Below are 8,920 nucleotides of genomic sequence, written 5' to 3' on the forward strand. Positions count from 1 at the left end.
TATATATATATATATATTTAATTAATTCATTTGATATTTTTAGAGTGTTTACTATTATATAGAATATTGTGGTTCTTTCACGTGAAATTGATATATATATATATAATAAAAAAAGTCTTCCAAGTTCTGCAATCTAAACAACCCAATTTTCTTTTATAAAATTAGACCATAAAAATATGGTTAGCGTAACACAGTCGAACCATTAATTCTGCAATTCAGTTATATTATTGGTTCGTACCCCACTTTTTCAAAGAATAACTACTAAACAAAGATCAATTTGCATTTTCAACAAGCTACAATAGTTCTTACGTTAAATAAAAAGAAACAAAGCTTACCTACATACGAATGTTTTAGAGCCCAAAGGCCACCCTCTGAGCGAAATCCAGTCGTCTTTTAGTGGGCATTCGAAGAAGACCTGTTATTTGGAGCTCTGTTACAGCCCTGCAAAACCGTGCTCTACAGCAAGAACGGTCAAGGATGACAGATTATAGTCGGTAAATAGAAGGATTTAGAGGCAGAGTGGCAATGCTAGGTTAAGGCAGGATATAACTTGTTGGATAAGGTATCCGCCTAAAATAGTTTGGTGAGGGCAGGCTATAACTTGTTGGATAAGGTATGTGCCTAAAATAGTTTTTTTCATAGAGGATCCATATCAAAAGGACGACATCATGAGAAACCAAAGACGATGAATGCATTAACAGTCTTTTTACTTTTACTTGGGCTGAGAACTATTGATTTGAATGATTGGTACCAATCGTGGAGATTAATAAGGTCGCCATGCTCTTTAGCAAGTTTATACCTAAACCCACACAACAGCAATACAAATGTTTCAACAAAGACACTCTATGAACAAGCAGAGAACTACATATTTTTTATGAACACTGATGAGAATTTAAAATCTATCCTTATTAGGGTGACTAAAGAAAAATTCCTGAAATTCATTGATATGTAAAATGCTTAAAACTCCATCAATTACAAGAGAAAAGGAGATAAAAGATCCATCCACCTTATAAATTGTCCCAAAAAAGATGATGTGTTGATAAAGTAAGCATGTCATCAATCTAGTCTCAAATGAATGGGTAGATGAACAAAAAGGAAAAAACCTAAATCCAATTTGCTCAAAGATTTTTCATAATTTGCAAATTGTGTAATTGAGGACATGAGATTACAGCCATTAACAACCTGGGAATCAAAAGTACAACTACAAATAGATGATGGCTACCATTTAAGTTTATATGAGCACTCTTGCCGATAACTGAAAATACAAAAAGTACTTACATAATGGATGTATCATGCATCGATGGTAATAGGCCACTGCTGCCATGGGTACAGCAACTGCAGCAGAGGAGTTTCTGGAATTCAAGAATATCAACTTGAATCCTTCTTCTAGGTTCCCCAATTAGAGCCTAATACAAAATCAAAATGCAGCACTTTGAAAACAATAATTCTTTTATGAGATATTGCTATGCTATAGATTATTGGTTATAGATATTCATATCCTGGTATGATTTTTGGGGATATGCAGAAAGGCATTTTGCACAACATTCATTTATGGTCATTTGCACTTTCAGAGCAGTAGAAAGTAATGCAAAGCCCACAACATAATAAACAATAACAAATTTGATCAGCACCGAATAGCCCTCCTATTTTCCTGTAGACAATAAAGGCTAGTTTGTAGTTTTGAGCAATTTTCATGAACCAAAGAGCAATGAAAATTGCTCAAAATTACAACCTGTTTCTGTTTCAAGAGTAATAAAAAATTGGTTATCAAATTTACAACAGCCAGGAATGTGTTAAGCAACATTCTTCGCAGATCTAGAAAAGTTTGCTTCAACATATTCAAATGCAAATTAAACCTCATGCTCACCAGTCAAAGCTTGTCAACATCTTTAAAACAGAAAATTTCATGAAAAGGTATGCACTCAATCGGACACATATAATCCCTGTTTCACACAAAATTACAAGCTAGTAATTTAGAAACAGTTTATTAGCACTATAATGGTTTTCACTGCATGTTAGCATGATGAGTCAGCAACAATGTTGCTCGTGCTTAGTCTGCATGGTGATGTTAGTTAAGTAGTTAGCAGCTTCTTGAAGTTAATAGTAGCAGTTAAGGTTGTTAACATCAGTTGTAAAAACTGTTAGGTTTATAATAATCATTAGAAGCTGTATATAAACAGCTGAAGTCTTGTAATCCAAGTGCAGTTTTGCAATGATCAATATACTAATATTTTTCTTTCTTTACTGCATTCCTAACACGGTATCTTTCGCCAAGGTTCTGGGCATTTTGTTTTAACGCTTCTAGATTTTCTTTCTTTCTGTTTTTTCACTCATGGAGTCGAGCATTGCAGCTGAACGAGTTGAATCAGAGAGCCCTAAGGCCAAAGAAGAAGCCAAAATTGAGGAGACTATCATCTATGGCGATTTCAACTTAGAGAACGGCAAGGAACCGATTATCATTGTTGTAGTTGTCACTGCCGATCACCATGCCAAGGTTGCTTTCACCATTTCTCCAGCGGAAATTGTCGAGTCAGTCCAAGAGACCAAGAGCATGAAGAACGATATGAAAAAGAAACAAAAGAATGAGGTGCAAGTCTCCATCACCAAGCCCTTCGTCTTCTATCTGAATACCAAGAGGTACATCAATGAGTTCAACGAGGTTGAACTTTGCGGCTTAGGAATGGCTATTCCTACTGTTGTCACCATAGTTGAGATCCTGAAGCGAAATGGATTTGCAATCCAGAAAGGAATAACGACATCGACTGTGCTCAACACCCATGAGGATCGAAAGGGTCGACAGATCGAGAAAGCTAAGATTGAGATAGTGCTGGGAAAAGCTGAGAAATTTGAGGCCGTCTAGAGTGAAAATGAAGAAAAGAAGGAAAAAGTCTTGAAGAAAAAAAGGTTGTTGCATGTTGCCGATTGATTTGTCTTAAGCTGGTATTGCTGTTGAATTATGGACATTTTTACCATAGATTTAGGTTGCTCGATTACGTTCAATTTACTTTCAGTTTGCATTTCTTTGTTACTTGTTCTCTTCTCTCACAAGGTGATCATGAAACTTTGAGGCTTAACAGTCAAGTTTACTTGGAAAGAAAATTATATGGGGAGGATTAAGTGTTTAACAGCCTTTTCCTCCTTAACCAGACAAAATATGGTGTTTTCTTGCCCAAGAGAGGCTTCAGATTACACCCGGATGCTCGTAGCTTAACCGCCTTGCTTCCAACAAAAAGAAAGTTTGAATAAGCGAGGAAGGACAGAAGAACTGAAGAAGTAGAGGGAATGTTAGCATGATGAGTCAGCAACAATGCTGCTCGTGCTTAGTCTGCATGGTGATGTTAGTTAAGTAGTTAGCAGCTTCTTGAAGTTGTTAGTAGCAGTTAAGGTTGTTAACATCAGTTGTAAAAACTGTTAGGCTTATAATAATCATTAGAAGTTGTATATAAACAGGTGAAGTCTTGTAATCCAAGTGCAGTTTTGCAATGATCAATATATTAGTATTCTTCTTTCTTTACTGCATTCTTAACACTGCACTATGCCATCTAGCCAAGGATATATAACCAGTTTTATAAAAAATGCAAATAAGTAGCCAGTGCCCTGAAATAGAAAGTGCATACCCGAAGTAAGAAATGTATAAAATTTCTATAATAAATAATAATGTAAATACTAATAAGGTGGCCGCAGCCAATTGCTTATGAAATAACATGAACACTTTTCATCCGGAGATAAAACGTATAGATACACAGCAGAATCAATTCCATCAAGTGTAACGGATAGAGAAATGAAATAGACAAACCAAAACAGAAAAAAGGTAAGGTATATAAACACGGATGCCCCTACCTAACCATATACTCTATCAGTTTAGCAGCTTTATCACTTAATGATTTCGAGTCTTCACAATATTCAATTGGATTCGAGATGCATGTATCCTGTAAAAGCAGTGAAAGAAAAGCAGTAAGCAATCAGGAAAGGATGGCAACAGTTAGAATATATTTGGGCATTATTTTAACAACTAACTAGTACCAGTAAATTCTGAAGAAAGCAGCTATTACATGTTTGCAACTACTGAACTTAGGAAGAGAACACTCACTTCTTGTGAGAAGTTAACATTGGAATTGAAAAATATTGATATTTTTTACAAGCTACAGAAGTATCAGCATCTAATAATCTCTTTTTTTATTTCCTTTATTAGACAGAGAGAACATTAAATAGTAACCAAACAAATCTAATAACTGAAAGTAGAGTAAAAGCCTGTATCACTAGATATTAAAAGGGATAAAAATTTAAAAAGATAATCTAAATCAAAATTTGCTCTAGAAAATAGTTTACCATATGATATATTGTAAATTCTTTCTAAAAAGAAACCAAATGGTTTCAGGTAAAGATGGTAAATCTTCAAGACTAGTGATGATAAAAAATCTGAAGATATCAAAACTAGACCTCAAGGCGGCATATATACATTCAAAAGACATTCAAAAGAAATTTCAATCCCAAGCTTATCATATTAAGTGATTAATTTTTCCAAATAAACATGTATTATTGATTTGTTGAAGCAGATGAAAAGGTAACAGTAATTACTTGGGTGTTATGGTCAAATCTTTCTTTGAGCTCTTTCCATCTTCTACTTTTAGTAAAGACAATAACTCCTTCACATTGTCATTTATCTATTACAAGAATCAAATAACTCAATGTCATCTGAACTGCAAGGTGAAAGGGAAGCAATTATGTAAAACAATAAAGAAACTAAAAAAAAGTAAAAATTTAACAAGATAAGAGTCAGAGGCCACATTTCCAATAACACCACTAGGAATTTGGATAACTTTTATCCCACGCTTTGTATCAACATTGATGTTATCGTATTCAGTGGAATCAATTATCACAAGATCCTTCTTTTATGGTTCTATTGATTCGTGGAACAAATGTTTGACATCAAAAGGACATTGCTCAATCTTTGCAGAGGCCTTATGCCTTTGTCCGAAAACATAAATCGCATCTGATGTTGGACTGCTAGCAGCAGGTTATCAACTTCAACATTACCAAACAATTCTTCAAAATCCCAAACTCCTGAACTTGTGAAAAAGACATTGTTCCAAGATAAAGTCTTGTGAAGATCATACTTAGGCTCAAAGCCATCAGTCTTTGTTCCTTCTTCATGTTGTTTTAGTTCAACTTTCGAAGCTATAATTAACCTTAAGACATAAGCACTAAGTTTCTATGGTGCTAAAAGATAGGTGATCATGTTCCTACCAAGCTTCAATATAGTGACAATAGAGATTCTTAGCTTACCACCTTCATCCGCATTAAATGTAGCCATCAAAGTGAGATGAAGAGAATCAAGAATTATAAAGTCAGGAAAGCCACTCCAAATGGTTACAGATAATGTACCCGGATCCCCATCAACTAACTCCAAATGACACATCGGATTTCCAGAATAGGTAATTAAAGATGATACCTCACGTAGAAATGGGTGCTTCATTTCAATATGAGCAATATTCACAACTTTAATTTGAAAAACATGGTGTTCTTTATGGGAGAATAAGTCTTTACCTTTCTTAAAAGTAGAGTGCTGCAATTTTACCATCAAGGACAACTCCATGTCTTTTCCACCAAGAACGATGATAATTGACGGTAATACAAATTTCAACAAGCGTCATGGGTTGATTGATCAAGCCCTCAAAATTTCCAACAATTGAGTCAGTATGACACGCCGAATTTTCTTGTGCTTTCCTTGATAGGGATGTTGTTGATGATACAGGTGCCAATGATCCATAAAAAGAATGTATGCCACCATGATTCAATCTACGTTTATCCAGAAGCTGTGACACTAAATATTTAAGTTGCTGACTCGTACTAACTATAACATAAAGTGGCATCTCTTCAATCCCAATTTCAAGTACAAATGATCTTGGATCATGGTGTACGTTTATCAATTGATGATGGTTTCTCCTCCATCCCGTATCATAGTAAGTGACAATTCTCTTTCCCCATTCTTCTGGAATCTTCATTCCAGATGTTACTTACTTGAGCATTCTCTGAAATGGTTTGCTCTTGTTCCTCTACGTCCACTAGATTTTCCCACGAAATAAATTTACGAAACCCAATCATATTATCATTTTGTTGTAGTCGTGAATCAACTTTCATGGTGCCAATGATGGATGGAATTGCATTAAATATTCTTGTTGGCATTTTATCAAATACTTTATACTCAACATTTGTGCCTTCTACTGCCATCGGTAACATCTGTTTAGTTTTAGGGTTTAGTGGTACTTGATCATATGTCCTTCATGTTAAGTCCCTTAGAATTTGCTCCAAACGACTCTTATTTATTGTGATCATTGTCTCCTGGTACTGATCTTGTTTCACTAGCTTTGATAGGTCTTCAATCTGCTGTTAAATCGCTTAAAAATAGAGGATTCAGTCGTTGTTTTGTCAGGAGTTATGGCTCTGGATATCAATTGTTATGACCCTGCGAAAGAAGAAGAGTAATCGAAGAAAATAGAGGAAGAGTAATCAAAGAAAATAGAGAAAATGGAGATTAAAGAAAAGAAAGGAATTCAAGAAAACTGAAGAAAATATTTTTCCCTGAAGCTACTCAAACCTATCTTCCCTCTTTCGAAAGTTAATGGTCAAACACCCCAAAATAAAAAATAAAATAAAAACACCTTTTATGTAGAAAATGAAGAAAAAAAAGGCACAAAAAAGTAACATGAAGATTATTTTCGATGAAGGCTTCATCAATGGTTGAAGGAAGCGAATCGTCAGTTAAAGAAAAAGCCATTGATTTTGTCATATCTGGAGGCAGAAATGAGGAGAGGGAAAGTGTAGAAATCTCGGTGGCTAATGTTACAAACGTTAACATTTTAAATGTCCATACCATGAATATTACTAGTTTTTTCCGTCATGTGACACATTTAAGAAATCAGTATTTTAAATATATATATATATATATATATATATATATATATATATATATATATATATATATATATTTTAAAAAATAAAAATTATACATTTCTAAAAAAATACATAAATTTTGAAATAATCTTTAAATTTTGAAAATTTTTATTTTAACCTTTAAACTCATGCTGACCGCCACCCTTTGCTATCGAAGAAACTCCACTCTACCTCTCCTCCCCATGGAGATCAAAACCCCTATGATATCGTGACTGGTTGATAACCGATTAACGACAAATCAACAATTTAAATCTCGTGAACCCTAAGATGAAAATCACGATCACACACGATTCCGACGATGAATCGACAACAACTACGATAGTATATAACTATGATGATGGTAAAAACTACGTATTATACGTTTACTCAATTTCACTTATTGTATTTTTAATTTTTCAATTTACTTACGGAAATTTAGATATTAAATATTTTTATCCACTATTCCGTCAGTTTATTAACATTGACGATGTGACATTTTAACTCAAACTTTTACGTTTTATTAGACTTTTCAACTTTCTAATTTTTTTTTCACTCATTCACGTCAACATTTCATTGTTATTAGTGTCTGCTTCTCTCACCATCTTCTTGCACTCCTCCAAGCTGCAACTCTCCCCAAGCCGAAAATATCAGGCATAGACAACACCATGAATAAACAGCAAAAAGAAATGCACTTCCACAGAAGGAAATTAGCCGAGGAGAGAGAATCAGTTACCTTTCGATCTTTTCATTTCCTGAAACCTAATTGGGGTTAAGGTCTCTTTTACACTCGCCTTTATTATATAAGTGAAAGGGCTTAGCTACAGCTTGGAAATCAAAAGAAATGGTGAACGGACGCCCAGAAGAGAGAGTCAGGCACTTTTCGATCTTTTTATTTCCATATTTTAAAAAGTCTTAACATTTTCCAATTCCCGGTTTTAATATATGGAATATAGTTATTAGATTTTATGAGCTCTTATCTGTTTTCATTTTCATTGATTTTTTAATGCAGACTCTATGTACGAGGAACCATCTTGGGTTACAATTGGTAACAAAAACTTGGTTTATTTTAGGTGCTCTATGCCATTTTCATTTTCCTGAGTTAAGCTTCTTTTCTGTGGTGGGGGATTAGAAAACAAATTACTGAATGAGATTCAATATTTGATTAGTGTATTAGTTAAATGACCTGATCATTCACTTTATTAAATTACCTTGTATGGTTTTTTAAATGTTAAACTGAGTGGAAGAACTTGATATTGATATTGGAGTTCCTTTTGATTTTTTTTCGTGTGTTGTTGCTTATGATTTGTTCGGTGCATGGGTGTTAGGTCAAAGTCGAACCAGTATCCAAACATTTCTTCGATCCAAATTGAGAGAGTTAACACCAAGGCGAAAGTAGCTTGGTATGCCGTATGCACATGGCTTATTTTTACAAGGCTAAAGCGAAGAAGAATGACACACTATCGCTGCATTTGGGGAAAGGTTGCTAGACCTCATGGTAACAGTGGGGTTGTTCGTTTAACAAGATAAGAGTCAGAGGCTCGGAGCCTTCATTTACTCCAGCAATATATGAGGTAATCTTCACTTGGAAGCAGTGAACAGTAATGGCGATGAAATAGTTGACATGGATGAGTGAAAAAAGAGGAGAAATTAGAAAGTTGAAAGGTCATAAAACGGAAAAGTTTGAGTTAAAATGTCACATCATCGCTGTATTAATAATTAAGTGATTAAAAATATTAAATGTGTAAGAAAATTAAAAAAATTAAAAGTATGAGTGAAAATTTAAAGTTGAGTGAGTAAGCATTTAATTTATTATTTTTTATAAATATAATAATATTTTTAATATTTTTTTAAAATAAAATTTAAAATTATCAAAATTGTGAAAAATGTCACTTAACGAAAAAAATTAAAGAAGTTCACTATCCAAACACCTAAAATATTAACGTTGAACACCTAAAATATTAACGTTTGTAACATCTAATAGATAAAA

At 33.8% G+C, this 8,920-nt stretch overlaps 1 long non-coding RNA gene and 1 pseudogene across 1 annotated transcript; one reads left to right on the forward strand and one right to left on the reverse strand.

The window, feature by feature from the left end:
* Positions 1-706: 706 nt before the first annotated feature.
* On the reverse strand, positions 707-4,588 carry LOC120133614. The gene is made up of 5 exons (XR_005517114.1): positions 4,579-4,588; positions 3,841-3,929; positions 1,868-1,943; positions 1,279-1,406; positions 707-799 (listed from the first exon to the last, which is right to left on the reverse strand). It is a non-coding gene; the product is annotated as an uncharacterized LOC120133614 (long non-coding RNA).
* A 3,186-nt stretch (positions 4,589-7,774) lies between these two features.
* Positions 7,775-8,460, forward strand: LOC120133707 (annotated as a pseudogene).
* The last annotated feature ends 460 nt before the right edge of the window (positions 8,461-8,920 follow it).

Source organism: Hibiscus syriacus, unplaced genomic scaffold (genome assembly GCF_006381635.1).
Source record: "Hibiscus syriacus cultivar Baekdansim isolate YM2019G1 unplaced genomic scaffold, ASM638163v2 tig00110584_pilon, whole genome shotgun sequence".
Classification (NCBI taxonomy): Eukaryota; Viridiplantae; Streptophyta; class Magnoliopsida; order Malvales; family Malvaceae; genus Hibiscus; species Hibiscus syriacus.